The sequence below is a fragment of the Lissotriton helveticus genome, chromosome 8 (assembly GCF_964261635.1).
Source record: "Lissotriton helveticus chromosome 8, aLisHel1.1, whole genome shotgun sequence".
Classification (NCBI taxonomy): Eukaryota; Metazoa; Chordata; class Amphibia; order Caudata; family Salamandridae; genus Lissotriton; species Lissotriton helveticus.
This window is the reverse complement of record NC_136069.1, coordinates 1,068,599,876-1,068,614,281: the sequence shown is the minus strand read 5'-3', so window position 1 is coordinate 1,068,614,281 and position 14,406 is coordinate 1,068,599,876. Positions and strand designations below refer to the sequence as shown.

The following is a 14,406-nucleotide window of genomic DNA, read 5'->3' as shown; positions in this document are numbered from 1 at the left end:
TGTTCGCATGCCCATGCTACTGCCAGACTCTCTTTCTCCGATTGAGAGTATTCTCTTTCAATGTCGGACAGGCTCTTGCTTCCGTAGGCTACTACACACCTTGGTGATTCCTTGCCTGGTCTGTGCTGTGCTAGTATTGCACCCAACCCCACTGGGCTGGCGTCCACCGTCAATTCTGTACAAAGCAACGGATCAAAGTATGCAAGGTGATCTACTGCTGTCACTGAATGCCTGATCACTTCAAATGCTTTGCTGCATTCTTCTGTCCATGCAAAGGTCTGGCCTTGTTTAGTTAGTTCTCGCAGTGGTGCGCTCACTGTAACAAAGTCTTTTATGTACCTTGAGCAGTAGCTAGCAAGGCAGAGAAATGGCCTCACTTCAACGTCGCTTGGTTGTTTTGCTTTCTCTAGCGTGTCCACTTTGCTGCAATCTGGTCGCATTCCTTTTTTGGAGAAGATGTGTCCAAAGAACACCAGTTTGTCTCGCCCCAGTTCGCACTTGTCCTCATTTAGCGTCAGCCCCGCCTGCTCCAGTTGGGAACACACATATCGCAGTGCCTTGTCATGTTCATCATCTGACTTGCCGAACACCAGAATGTCATGGCCATGTCTGAACTGGGGTGGCTTGGTGAGCAAAATAACGATGGATTAAACCCAGATCTGTGACTGGGGGTGGATGTTGCCATTGTGCAACATTCCATCCATCATTTTGTGTGTTTTGCTGTTCACCCTATGTGGGAAGGGTATGCCCATACGTGGGTCCCGTGCTCACTAAGCTACTGGAGTCAAGCTATCCTGGCTGAAGACGGCTGATAGCCAGAAACCGGTCCTAGGATGCTTGATTCCGGTACAGGGAAGACATGGCTTGGCAGTTCAGGCTGGACTGTTCCCATAAGGCACAGGGTCAAGACTGATTTACATTTGGCCATGTCTGAACTGGGGTGGCTTGGTGAGCAAAATAACGATGGATTAAACCCAGATCTGTGACTGGGGGTGAATGTTTTGCCATTGTGCAACATTCCGTCCATTATCTTGTGTGTTTTGCTGTTCACCCTATGTGGGAAGGGTATGCCCAGACGTGGGTCCCGTGCTCACTAAGCCACTGGAGTCAAGCTATCCTGGCTGAAGACGGCTGATAGCCAGAAACCGGTCTTAGGATGCTTGATTCCGGTCCAGGGAAGACATGGCTTGGCAGTTCGGGCTGGACTTTTCCCATGAGGCACAGAGTCAAGACTGATTTGCATTTGGCCATGTCTGAACTGGGGTGGTTTGGTGAGCAAAATAACGATGGATTAAACCCAGATCTGTGATTGGGGGTGAATGTTTTGTCATTGTGCAACATTCCGTCCATCATCTTATGTGTTTTGCTGAACACCAGAATGTCGTCACTGTAGTTCAGACTGTTTTTCACTGGCCTTATTACCTGCCGTATTGTTTATTTCAGCAGCTGATGATACTCCAAAGCTCAGATGTTTATATCGGAAGGGACCCAGGTGCGTGGAAAACGTCGTGATATATCTGGACTGAGGGTCGAGTTCTAGCTGATGATATCCTTTGCACAGGTCTAGTTTGGAGAAACATCTTGTGCCTGTTAGGCAACTCATCATATCATCGAGATGAGGTCCAGGGTGTCTTTTTTGTTCGATTGCTGTGTTCGGTATTCTCATGTCGACGCAGATGCGAATCTTGGACGTGTTCTTCTTCGGCACTGCCACTATTGGTGATACCCATGGCGTCGGTCCCTCGGCTGGCTCTATGATGTCCTGCTTGAGCAGCGCTTCAATCTCTTCTTCTACCTGCGGTTGCAGGTGTATTGGCACTCGCCGGTGGTGTTGAGCTACTGGTTTTACTGCTTCATTGATGTGCAGTGTTATTTGGCGTCCTTTTAACTTCCCTAGTCCCTGGAGGAATTTGGGATATTCTTTCAGGATGCTTTTCTTCTCTGACATTTTGTATGTCATTTCGAGGAGGCCCATCACCTGCGCTGTGACATTGCTCAATAGGCACGGTGCCGGAACGTCACCTTTCAACACGTGAATTTCTTCCTTTAGGATTTGGCCTTTGTATGTCAGATTCTCTGTGAATTTTCCCATGTTTGTCACTGGTTTTCTTGACCCCCACGTGAATACCTCAATTTTTGACGGCATCAACACTGGCTTTACTCCCATCTTCTCATATTCCGACACACACATGATATTACATGTTGCGCCGCTGTCTAGCACGAAGCGTGCTTTGTGTGGTCCCACCTCTATGATCACGGACTCCGTCTTCTTTATTGTGTTCTTGTTCACAAGGTGGATGCTTTCTTGATTCCTGCCTTCATCGGTGGGCATGGCAGCAGTGTCGGACATGAGGTATAGTCTTTCTACCTTTTCTTCTTCCTCTTCTTCTTCTGACTCTAGCGAGGAGCTTGTTTGCTGTTTCTACATGTCTGACATGTCTGCTCGTCGTCATCCGCGGTCTTCCCGGTCTTCCTCTTTCACTTCTGAACTGCAGTCCCAGGCATGCACTGGCAAAATGGTTGCTTCTATTGCATTTCCTGCATGTTTGGCCCATTGCCGGGCACGTGCCTTTGTGTGGAAATTCAAGTCCACATCTGTAGCATGTTGATTCAGGTTGCTTCTTTGTCGCCTGTTCGTTGTGCCCTGTGGTGTGCCTGTTCGACTCGCCGTTCCTTTCCCCGTTCCTTTCCCCGCTCCATTTGCTTCGCTTGCACTGTTTCTCTTGCCTCGGCCCTTGCCAGTGACAGGATCTTCTCCAGTGAGGTTGGTTCCTTCAGGATTCTCGCACGGAAGTCCGTGTCACGGCATCCTTCAATGATGCGCAGGCGAATCGCTTGTTCGTTGTCGTACTTGCCGAATTCGCAGTGAGTTACTAGTTTTCGCAGTCGCGTCTCAAAGTCATCCAACGATTCATCCGTGTGTTGAAATGCTATTGTGAAGGTATATCGCTCAAAATCAATGTTTCTCTGTGGATCAAATTTGCTTGATAGGCATTTTATTAGCCCTTTGTACGTCGACGTCGACTCTTCTGGTAGTGTTACTAGTAGATCGTCTACTTCATCGCCCACTAGATTTAGGAACAGATCCAGTTCTTTGGCCTCTGTCACATTTGTGGCACGCATGTACCTCTCGAATCTCTTAATCCATCGCTCCCATCTGATTCCCACTTGCAGTTCTGATAGGTTGAATGGGAGAGGTCTGCAATATTGGGCGCTCTGCCTTTCGCTCCTTGGTTCAGCCATCTTTGTTTGCGGCTCTACTTCGATGCGTCTTCAGATATTTCTTTCTTAATGCCCTTCTTCTCTCTATTTGCTCTTAGCGGCACTTGTGCTTTCTCCTTTCTTTCCTTCCTTTTTCACTATGGTCTTCTATTTTCCTTCCTTTAATTGCATCTCTTTGTGCTTCATGTTCATCTATTTTCTTCTATTCTTCTGTTATTTTTGTTTCTTTGCACTGCCTTGTGCTTGTTTTCCTTGCTTCAGTGCTCCTCTCGGCACTTTCGTGGCTTTTCTTATTCTGCCTGACTTTAAAATGGCCGCAGGTCTTTTCAGCTCCCCGATTGGTTCTTTTTGCCTGACTTTAAGATAGCCGCCAAGACTCTCACGAGACTTCAGGACCAAACCGAGCGTTGCCTGGTTTCAAAATGGCCAGCCGATATTCTCTAGCACTGATTGGCCAGTCCGCCTGACTTGAAGATGGGCGCTCTTGCGAGAGTTCGCGCGCTATTTTGGATGTTCGCGCTCACTCAGCAATTTTCGTCGTGTCTTACCGGCGAGTCCAGATGCTTCTTCCTCTCGTCAGTTGCGGTCGGGGTGGGCTCCCGCGCCTTTTCTTTTCTTGTTCACGCGAACCAGGGTGGGCTTCTGGTCTCGCTGCTTCAGTCGCTTGGCACTCGACGCGACCCAGGGTGGGCTCCTGGTCTCGCTCCTTCAATCGGCTGGGCACTCGACACCTTCGTCGCCAGTTATCATATTCTGAAGCCCCCAATGATCACAGGAGACCGTTGCTTGCTCATCAGGTATGTTTATTTGTCGATCTTGCTTACAGCATTTGGATGCGCCCTGCCCCTTGCCCTCTCGGTCCTGTAGTGTCCCGCCCTGCTCCTCTGACCGGAAGTGGTGTCTGGTGTCACCCCTCCAACACTCCTGACCCGGGGTCCTAGTGCCTACTGCATAGGCACAACATCATACACATAAACAAAAGAGCAAAGACCAGCCACATTTCACCTCCCCAAAAACACAACCAGTAACACATGTAGACGAAGGAAACTGCAGTCACTGAGAGCCATCAGAGATACGGCAGTGTTTAGTGGATTTCTTTTCCAACATGTCATCGGTTATTTGGCCAAAAAGCTTCGCAAAGTTGGTTCCCTTTAGTCCCCCGCGGAAACTTTGTGCAGCGAAGGCATACAGGATGGGATTGAGGCAGCTGCTGATAAACGCAAAGGTTCCAGAAATATTACTCCCTGCTTTGACCACTTTATCCACAGCAGCAACGGCCTCCGGGTTGGAAGTTTCCATCAGCAACGAGGAGACCTGCATCAGATTAAAGACATGGTATGGAAACCAGCAGAGGACAAAGGAGATGAACACGCTCCCAAGGAGATGAACACGCTCCCAATGAGTTTCTCGGTCTTAATCTTCTTTCGGGATCTCAGATGCTGGATCCTCCTCAGGATGCAGATATAGCACACTGAGAGCACACAGAAGGGGAGGCGAAAACCCACCAGGGTCTCCAGCAGCAGGATTGCAAGTTTCTGCTGCGTGGAGCTGTAGATCTGGCCTGAGCACTGAACTGTGCTGTTTCTCTCCACTGTTGAACGGAACACAAAAACAGGAGATGCGAATGCCAGCGCCATCGCCCATGTTGCCAGTATGACCCCACGGATGATAGTCCTCCTCGGCCAGCAGAGGAGGAGAAATGGGAACAGCACAGCTAGGAAGCGGTGGACACTGACCAGCGTGATGAAGAACACACTAGCGTACATGGAGAGGTAGATGACGTAGGCCAAGAACTTACAGAAGAGCAGCCCGTAGATCCACTGGTCACACAGCGAGTGGATCCACATTGGCAGTGTGACCAGGACGATGAAGTCTGCTGCTGCCATGTTCAGCAGGAGCACCACTGTGAAGGAGAGATGTCCAATCTGGAACAGGATTGTGTAGATGACCAACCCATTCCCAAGGATGCCGAGAAGAAAGCAGGCTCCGAGGACCAGGCTGGGGACCAGGACATACAGCAGTGGCACTGCGACAGTGCTGGGAATGGCAGAGGTAGCCTTGGTGGAGTTATGCCAAACTGTGGTATACAGATTGGACCCAATGGTAGCAGTCAGATTGTAGCTCGTCGTGGAAGTGGTGTCATATCCAAGCATGGTGTTCGGCTCAATCGCCATTGGAATCGTGTTGGAATCCGTGCTTCTCAGAGGCAAACACAATAGACTCTTCTGGTATTTGCCCTTATTCCCTCTGCTGAAGAAGGGACAGATGGTCTGCCTCCCAACCAGCTACCAGAAGAAAAAAAAACTTTTCGTGCTGGTGAGGTCTATGCAATGGTTGGACATGAGGAGCTCTCTCTGCACTCATCTTTGCATGTTGGATAACTGAGGAGAGGGGCTCCAAACATTCCTCCCACTGTAAATGATGCTCACAGGTATGGCTTCCGTGTTGTGGAGTCAGCGGAATTAACCCTTTCTATGTCTAACAATATCTATAAATGACAGAATGCTTAATCAGAAGAAGCAAAAGGCAATTTTACAATACAAAAAGGGTTAATAGTGCCTTTCTCCGACAATCACATAGATGAACCCAACTTGGGAGGAGCTGAAATGCCACAGCAGAAACAACGAAGTGGCACAATGAGAGGCTTTGAGTCGAGCAGTTACCTCTGGCAGAGCGGCACCTGAGGGCGGTGACACGCGGCGTGGGGAAGCTCCGGAACACTGGAATGGAATGTGCCTGGAGCTGTGGTCTGACCGCAGAGGGAGATGGCGGGAAGATTCAGTGCTTCCCCGACCCTCAGCCTGGATACCCTAATGGACAACCCCCCCTTTCTCAGCCTGAAGGGGTTACGGAACTTTCGCCAAGCCCTGTATATGGCTAATGCGGGAGGAATAGATTGCTGAATGTACCTGCTGTGAGAGTCAGCTTTCTACCAATGGAAAAGCAAACAGAGTGAAAGGCAAAAACAGCAACAGGCACTTCCCAAGAAACTCTGGGGAGCTGGAGGTTGAAGTCTGTTGTCCCTGAGACTTCAGCAGGAGGCAAGCTCTGTTCCAAGCCCTTTGAGATACAGAGGGGCCTTTGCCCAGTCCAAACCAGTTCTGGAGGACTCTGTTGACAAGACTCCTTCTTTCCTTTCACAGTGCAGGGCAGAAACATCACACGCCCCACTGGAGGTGGAGCCAGCATTGTGGAGGGAAAGCACAGCCTGGAGCACTTTGTTGACATGATTACTTCTCTCCTTCCACAGTGCAGGGCAGAGACATCAGCGGCACCACAGGAGGTGGAGTCAGCATTGTGGGAGGCAGGCTCAGCCCTATTCAGGTCCCACGGGCAACTCCACCCAACCATCTATATGCAGATCTCTCCAATCACCACTGGGCTGACTCATTCTGTCTCCTGGAATCCCCCAGCCCTGTCAATCAAACTCCAGACAAGGAATACACAACCTAGCAGAGGCAGGCTTGGATAGTTACACAAGAAAATACCTACTTTCTAAAAGTGGTATTTTCAAACAAAGTATGTTAAAAACAACTTCACTAAAAGATGTATTTTATCACCCTGAGTTCAGGCATACTAAACTCAAAGTTCTACCATGTTCCCTGAGTCAGTTACGATTATAAAATGTAATAATCTAACTGCCCATTCTGGCCTATGGAGAACAGTTAGTTTTGCAATAGTGAAAAACGAAAATGGCTGTAATTCACTATTAGGACTTGCCACACACATCAGGGCTTGTCCTACCTTATACTTACAACGCACCCTGCCCTTGGGCCTACCATAGGGGTGTCTGATATGAAGAAAAAGGAAAGTTTAGGGACTGGCAAGTGGGTGCACTTGCCCAGTCAGCATGGCAGTAACAGACTGCACACAAGCTCTGCAATTACACACTTTTACAGGCTGCTTCTGTGGGTGGCACAACCAGTGCTGCAAGCCCACTAGCAGCATTTGGATTACTAGCCCTGGGCACTCCTGATGCACTGTACTAGGGTCTGACAGGTAAAGCAAACCAGCCAATCATAGAATCACTAATTCATACATCAGTTTACAATATGGAGCACTTACACTGTGGCACTGGACAGCAGTGGTACAGTGCCCAAAGCATCTAACACCAGCAAAACACATGAGACACCAGCAAAAATGGAAGGGAGACCCATGCCAATGGTGCCAGGTCTAACACTGGCCATCTAAGGAAACCTACCAAACCCACACATTCCTGAAAACTAGACACCCTCAAAAGTCCAGGGAGGTGTGGCTTGCATGGATCCCCAACGTTTTCCTACTCAGAATACCCTGCAAACCTCAAATGTAGCTGAAAAACATCAAATTTTTCTCACATTTCTGTGTGGCAAAGCTGTGGGATCACCGGGCTGACACAAATTGCCTACCACCCAGCGTTTCCCAGGTCTCCTGATAAAAAAAAGGTACGTCAAATGTGTGGGTGGGCCAAGTACCAGAGGCACTGCAAATATATACTGGTACAATGGGAGGAGGGGAGGGGGCTTTAACTAACAAAGACGTTTTCAGAATAATCCCAAATTCTATCTTTCAGTAATGGATGCTAAAAATTGTTGATAGGGTAAGCCTTAATCTTATTGGAAGATTGAAGACATTTTACCTATGATCGAATGAAACGGAAAGCAATCATAACCCCTTTTGGTGATAGCCCTACCAAAATACTATTTGATGAGCAAGTTACTTACCTTTGGTAACAATGTATCTGATAGACATAATCTAGCTAACAGATTCCTTAACTTGAGAATTCTCCCCAAGCTTCAGACTGGATCTGGATTCCTGGCAGTACCTCTGCGCACCAGGGGTACATGGCTTGGCTCAGTAAGATGTCAGCTTTGAATATGACGTCAATGGAGCCCTATAAGTCCCCACCGACACGCACCCCTCTGCTTCTTCTGTAAAACTTTTGACTCAGACGCGGAGACACATAAAAACTGGTTGTAGAACCAGTATGCTAAAAAGGAGGGAAAATCTTAACCAAAACAACGAAAAAGGGGGGAAGAATGTGTATGATAATACCAAGAAGGTCCATAAGGAAAAGCCCAAAAAGTCAATGAAGCACAAGTCATTTGCAACACTGCGCAGAGGCGCATGACACAATATACAAGAGTAATACCTCCTACTCCCCAAACAATTTATACCAAGAGGAAAATGTGGAACTCCCTCCACCATATACCTAGAGAAAATGGGGGGGGGGGGCACACTTCACATAAAGTCAGGAGATCAGACCAGAGGAACTGGAGGACCTCATCACAACAAAAGCAGAAAGGGAAAAGGGGAAACACTCCCATGCCAAAGGTCATAGAATCAGGAAGTAAGTGAACTAAAAACACCAAGAGCAGACCTCAGGGTCATTCGCAGAGCAGGTAGGATGTGCAGGGCGTTAAGGAATCTGCAGCTAGGCTATGTCCCTTCCAGATACATTGTTGCTGAACCGAAGGTAAGTAACTTGTTAATCTCATAGAGACATCTAGATGCAGATTCCTTAACTTGTAAATTAGATACCATAGCCATAATCTCTAGGAGGAGGGTCTACGAACCAATCCCATATAGGTCCATGAGGACCGGCTGACCGAGATTAAGATCTGCCAGACCTCAGCGGGAAAGGATAAGGAAGAGAGAGACCTCTCTTCTAAAGGTGGTAACGACCACAATAAAAATGCAAGCAAGGAATAGGCACCAAGAGTAAGGAGCATGTTTCCTCAGGCATAGTGGTATTGAAGTACAGATGCCCGTTGTAACCCTACTCCAAGGAAGATAGACATGGATCCAGTTAAACGAAAGGCTAATTGCCCCACTGGAATGTGGGTACATGACCACTAGAAGGGGCATAGGAGTCTGCAATGTGTACAATTGAGGACTGAGCCACCAGACCGACTAACCAGAGGATGGCATCCATCTTATGTGAAATAACGTGCCCACTAGAGGAGCTAAAGCAAAGCGCTAAGTGGAAAGAAGGAACTAAGATAAGAAGAAATAGTGTGACAGGAATCAGTCCAAGCACAACAAAATGAATTAAGTCTTTAGCGCCAGGTGGGGAAAAGATACAGAAATAGCACAGGACACTGCCTCTGAGCTACAGCACCTGGCCCAAAGAAGGGGATCAGGCAATCCCGGCAAGGAAATACAGAGTCTGGAAAAAACAGGGGACTAACTCCTACACAAAATCACCTGACAACAGTCAGGATGCCGTATATGAACCCCAAGTACAATAACAACGGGTACAAAAGAAAACATGAGGCACCTGCCCTGATAAGAGCAATAGAGGATTATGCTGCAAAAAGTTGAGCAAGTGGCAACACCATCACTGCCCACCACCGAGGATTCAGGTCCAAGTTTGTGACCAGGGATCTGGTACTCAGTTTTGCAGTATTTCAACAAAAAATATCTCACAGTAAAAAAAGGGCCTATTTTTCGTTTAGTCGATAATTCAGTGGATTAAAATGAATATAATATGCAATTCGTCACTTATAATATTTGAACTTCATTCTGAAACTTGCAGCCCAATTAAAATATGGAGTCGGAGGGTACTTTGAGGTTGTTTAAATGCTCCTGGGAGTTGCACCATATCTTCAAAGACGAATCAGACTTTTCCTTCCTACCATTGTGATATATCATTCAGCTGCAAAAGACACTCAATAAATACAGAATTTGAGGCAGTAAGTTATCATATTAGGTGTAAAAGGTGGGCATCAGTATGACATAATATTTGGTTGACATGTTGAGGCCCAAAATCTCTCAGTGCAGCAACAGTATGCGTGTGGAAAATGTTTAAGTACAAATAGCATTTACTTGCATAATCACACATAGGGGTGCATAGTTACCATTGGTGCTAAGTTTTCAGTATTGTCTTGACACATTTAGGTGCAAAGGCACCCTTGGTGCAACATAAGTTGGACTGTGGGAAGACATTTAGGAGCACCAATAGCTTTTAAGAGGAACAACACATACAGGTGCAAATCATGTTTAGGTGCATGATTCACCTCTGTGAAAATGTAACTGTAGAATATCGCATTGGGGCCCTGATTAATCAATCAATCAAGCAATCAATCATAACACTTGTATAGCGCGCTACTCACCCGGGAGGGTCTCAAGGCGCTTGGGGGAAGGGGTCCGCTACTGCTCGAACAGCCATGTCTTGAGTTGTCTCCTGAAGGCTAGATGGTCTTGGGTCAGCCGAAGGTGGATGGGGAGGGAGTTCCATGTCTTGGCCGCCAGGTAGGAGAAGGATCTGCCTCCAGCGGTGGCTCTTCGGATGCGTGGTACGGCGGCGAGGGCGAGGCTAGTAGATCGTAGCTGGCGGGTGGGCGTGTAGAAGGTCAGGCGGTCGTTAAGGTACTTGGGGCCCAGGTCGTGGAGAGACTTGTGTGCGTGGGTGAGGAGCCTGAACGTGATCCTCTTGTTGACGGGGAGCCAGTGCAGGTCCCTCAGGTGGCCGGAGATGTGGCTGCGTCGGGGGATGTCCAGGATGAGTCGGGCGGAGGCGTTCTGAAAGTGTTGGAGTCTCCTCTGTAGCTTGGCTGTGGTTCCGGCGTAGAGGGTGTTTCCGTAGTCCAGTTGGCTGGTGACGAGTGCCTGGGTGACCGTCTTCCTGGTTTCGGTCGGGATCCATCGGAAGATCTTGCGGAGCATGCGAAGGGTGTGAAAGCATGATGAGGAGACGGCGTTGACTTGTCTGGTCATCGAGAGGGAGGAGTCCAGGATGAAGCCCAGGTTGCGTGCGTGGTCTGTTGGCTTGGCAGTGGTGCCCAGGGCGGGGGGCCACCAGGAGTCGTCCCAGGCGGAGGGCGATGGTCCCAGGATGAGGACTTCCGTCTTGTCTGAGTTCAGTTTCAGGCGTCTGTTTTTCATCCACTCGGCGACGTCTTTCATCCCTTCGTGTAGGCTGGTTCTGGCGGTGTCGGGGTCTCTGGTGAGGGAGAGGATCAGCTGGGTGTCGTCGGCGTAGGAGATGATGTTGAGGTTGTGTTGGCGTGCGATGGCTGCAAGGGGTCTCATGTAGACGTTGAAGAGGGTGGGGCTGTGTGATGATCCTTGTGGTACGCCGCAGATGACTTCGGTGGCCTCGAATCGAAACGGGGGGAGGCGGACTCTCTGTGTTCTTCCGGCGAGGAACGAGATGATCCATTCCAGTGCCTTCTCTTGGATGCCGATGTTGCTGAGGCGTTGAACTAGGGTGCGGTGGCAGACAGTGTCGAACGCTGCAGAGAGGTCCAGGAGGATGAGGGCCGCAGTTTCCCCGTTGTGGAGCAGGGCTCGGATGTCGTCGGTGGCTGCGATGAGGGCGGTCTCGGTGCTGTGGTTGGCTCTGAAACCGGACTGCGAGGGATCGAGGGATCCGTTCGTCTCGAGGAAGGCGGCCAGCTGTCTGTTGACGATCTTCTCGATGACTTTAGCAGGAAAAGGGAGGAGTGAGATGGGGCGGAAGTTCTTGAGGTCGGTGGGGTCCGCTGTTGGTTTCTTCAGTAGGGCGCTGAGCTTGGCATGCTTCCAGCTCTCTGGGAAGGTGGCGGTGTTGAAGGAGGTGTTGATGATGTTCCGGAGTTGGGGTGCGATGGTGGAGTCGGCCTTGTTGAAGACGTGGTGGGGGCAGGGGTCGGTCGGAGATCCGGAGTGGATGGTGTTCATCGTGCGGGCTGTGTCTTCGGTGGTCACCGTGGTCCAGGTGCAGAGGGTGGCGGTGGGGGGTGTTGGTTCGACGGTTGGGTGCGTGGATGGTGCGCCGAAGCTGTTGTGGATGTCAGCGATCTTGCGGTGGAAGAACGAGGCGAGAGAGTCGCAGAGATCTTGTGATGGAGTGATGTCGTTGTTGCCGGTGCTGGGGTTGGAGAACTCCTTGACGATGCTGAAGAGTTCCTTGTTGTCGTGGGCGTTGTTGTCCAGTCGTTCCTTCAGTGATTTCTTCTTGGTGGTGCGGATAAGCTGGTGGTGCTTGCGGGTGGCGTGTTTGTCAGTGGTCTGGTCGAGGAGCCAGGCTTTCTCGAGGGTGCGGCAGGTCTTCTTGGAGTCCTTGAGTTCGTCGGTGAACTAGGAGGCCTTCTTGCTTCTAGGTCTGCTGGGAGGGTTCTTCAGTGGTGCGAGGTCGTCGGCGCAGGCGGTCAGCCACTGTGTGAAGTTGCGGGCTGCTTCGTCGGGGTCCGTTGTGCTGGCGGGTGGGTTCTGGCTGAGGGAGGTGGTGAGCTGGTGGGCGGTGATCTTGCTCCAGCTCCTGTGAGGAACCTGTTGCGGGGGATCAACATTTGACACAGCACTACGCAGCAAAACAATGCGCTCTATCTATCAAAATATGGTGTATTCCTGCTCTCTTCTTGCGCTGGTGCATTAGTGGCTGCTTATGGCCAAGGCCGGCAACTTTGAGCCTGGTGCAAGGGTGCCAGGCAAGATTGTTTTTGTGCATGAAGGAACACCTTCCTGCATAAAACAATCCTTAGATGTTTTTTCCAGTTTCTAAATGTGCTGCAGAACGCCACACACTTAGAAATAGGAAACAATGAAGAGAAATAAAGATATTTCACCTTGTTCCGCCTCTGCTGGGAAGGTGTATCATTTTGATGCATTCCCAAGTTTACCAGTTTTGGTAAATCTGGGCTTGCACCAAAATACATGGGTGGATGCCTGGGAACAGCCATACTTCACCCATGTAATACCTTCCTTGCTTAGAGTAAAACACGGAAGCGACTTGCGCGGTCTTGCATTAATCCAGATTTACCAAGCCACACATGGGCCACAGGTGGCCTTACGTGGATTGGTAAAAATTAATAAAGGCATAAAGGAGTCTCGAGCTCAACTCTGGACAAAGGGTGTCTCAGAGAGAGAGAGCAGCACTTAAAGTCCAATGTGCAAAAGCGCTGACTGAATGTTCTCAGGGTTCCCGGAAAAATCCAGCCTTAGGTGGCCCCATTGATGGAAGATGCCCTGTGCCACCTCTCACACAACTGCCATTCATGTTCCACTAAATGCCTGTGGCTAAATTTGTCAACATTAGCGTTAAAAGATCCCTGCAGGTGATCTACCACCAAGGAAATACCTTGGTGGTCCAGCCACTTCCAGAGGCTCAGAGCCTCATGACACAGGGCCCAAAACCCCCTTGTCATGTTTGTTGCCGTACCATATGGTGGTGGTGGTGTTCGTAAGCACTGCACCAACCTTCCTTTGTGGCGAGCATGAAGGCCTTCAATGCCAAGTGAATCTCCCTCACAAAAATGTATGTGAGTTCAAGCCTCTGCCGGCGACCAGAGGCCTCTAATCTCCACCTCTCCTAGATGACCTCCCAAACCAAACGGTGATGCATCCATGACCACTCTCCACTCTGGGTGGGGTAAGGAGAGACACCTGCCACTGGCCTAATTGTGGTTCAGTAGCCATCGCTGCAGACCTTTTGCAGTCACCCCCGAAATCTAGATACAATCCAATAGACTCGCCTGGAGGTCCCACCGACTGTGTCACCTGATGTGTTTGGCCTGCAGGACACTTGAGGCCAACTACCCCAAGATCCTTTGAGTCATCAACTTCAGCCTGTCATGGCATCAAGTCTTCTTATGTTTGGCAATGTAAAATTTGGCCTCACAGTCCTAGGTGCCCTCCGGGCTAATTTGGGTGCAACGTAGCACGCAGTGGAGTTGTCTTTGACCACAGGCGCCACAAACAGACTTTGTGATGGTCAGTTGCAGACATCTGTTTGAGGCAGTCCCTATAAGGTTTAATTCCTGTTGTTTTAGGAGAGGACATTTTCCTCTGCATGCGCAATAATCAGTCAAAAGACCAAGGAGAAGCTTTGGGTCTGCATCCGGAGGCTTGGAAAGAAAGGAACTGATGTCAACTTGTATGGGTGGTGCTTATATATGGCTCCGCTTTTAAGTTCTAGAGAGGAACAACATTGCCTCAGAGCTGCACAACACTATCTACCGGAATGCAGAAGTCCTGCTTTAAAATTTCTGGATCCAGTCTGATGTCTGGAGAATATTAGACATGGTGAGAAATCTGCAGGTAGAAGTATCCATTGGAAAAGGATATATTAACAAACGAGTATGGCTTGAAAAGTAGAAGTGATTATTACAGTGAAGAAGAATGGCCCAAAAACAAGAGCCACTAGAGAGAATAAAAAGGCAATAATGTCAAAATTGTGGTAGTGTTAGTAAAATTAGTACAAACAACAGAGGCTAGTAAAAG

At 49.2% G+C, this 14,406-nt stretch overlaps 1 pseudogene; it reads right to left on the bottom strand.

Moving 5' to 3' along the window:
* Positions 1 to 4,185: 4,185 nt before the first annotated feature.
* Positions 4,186 to 5,396, bottom strand: LOC144773850 (leukotriene B4 receptor 1-like; annotated as a pseudogene).
* Positions 5,397 to 14,406: the final 9,010 nt, after the last annotated feature.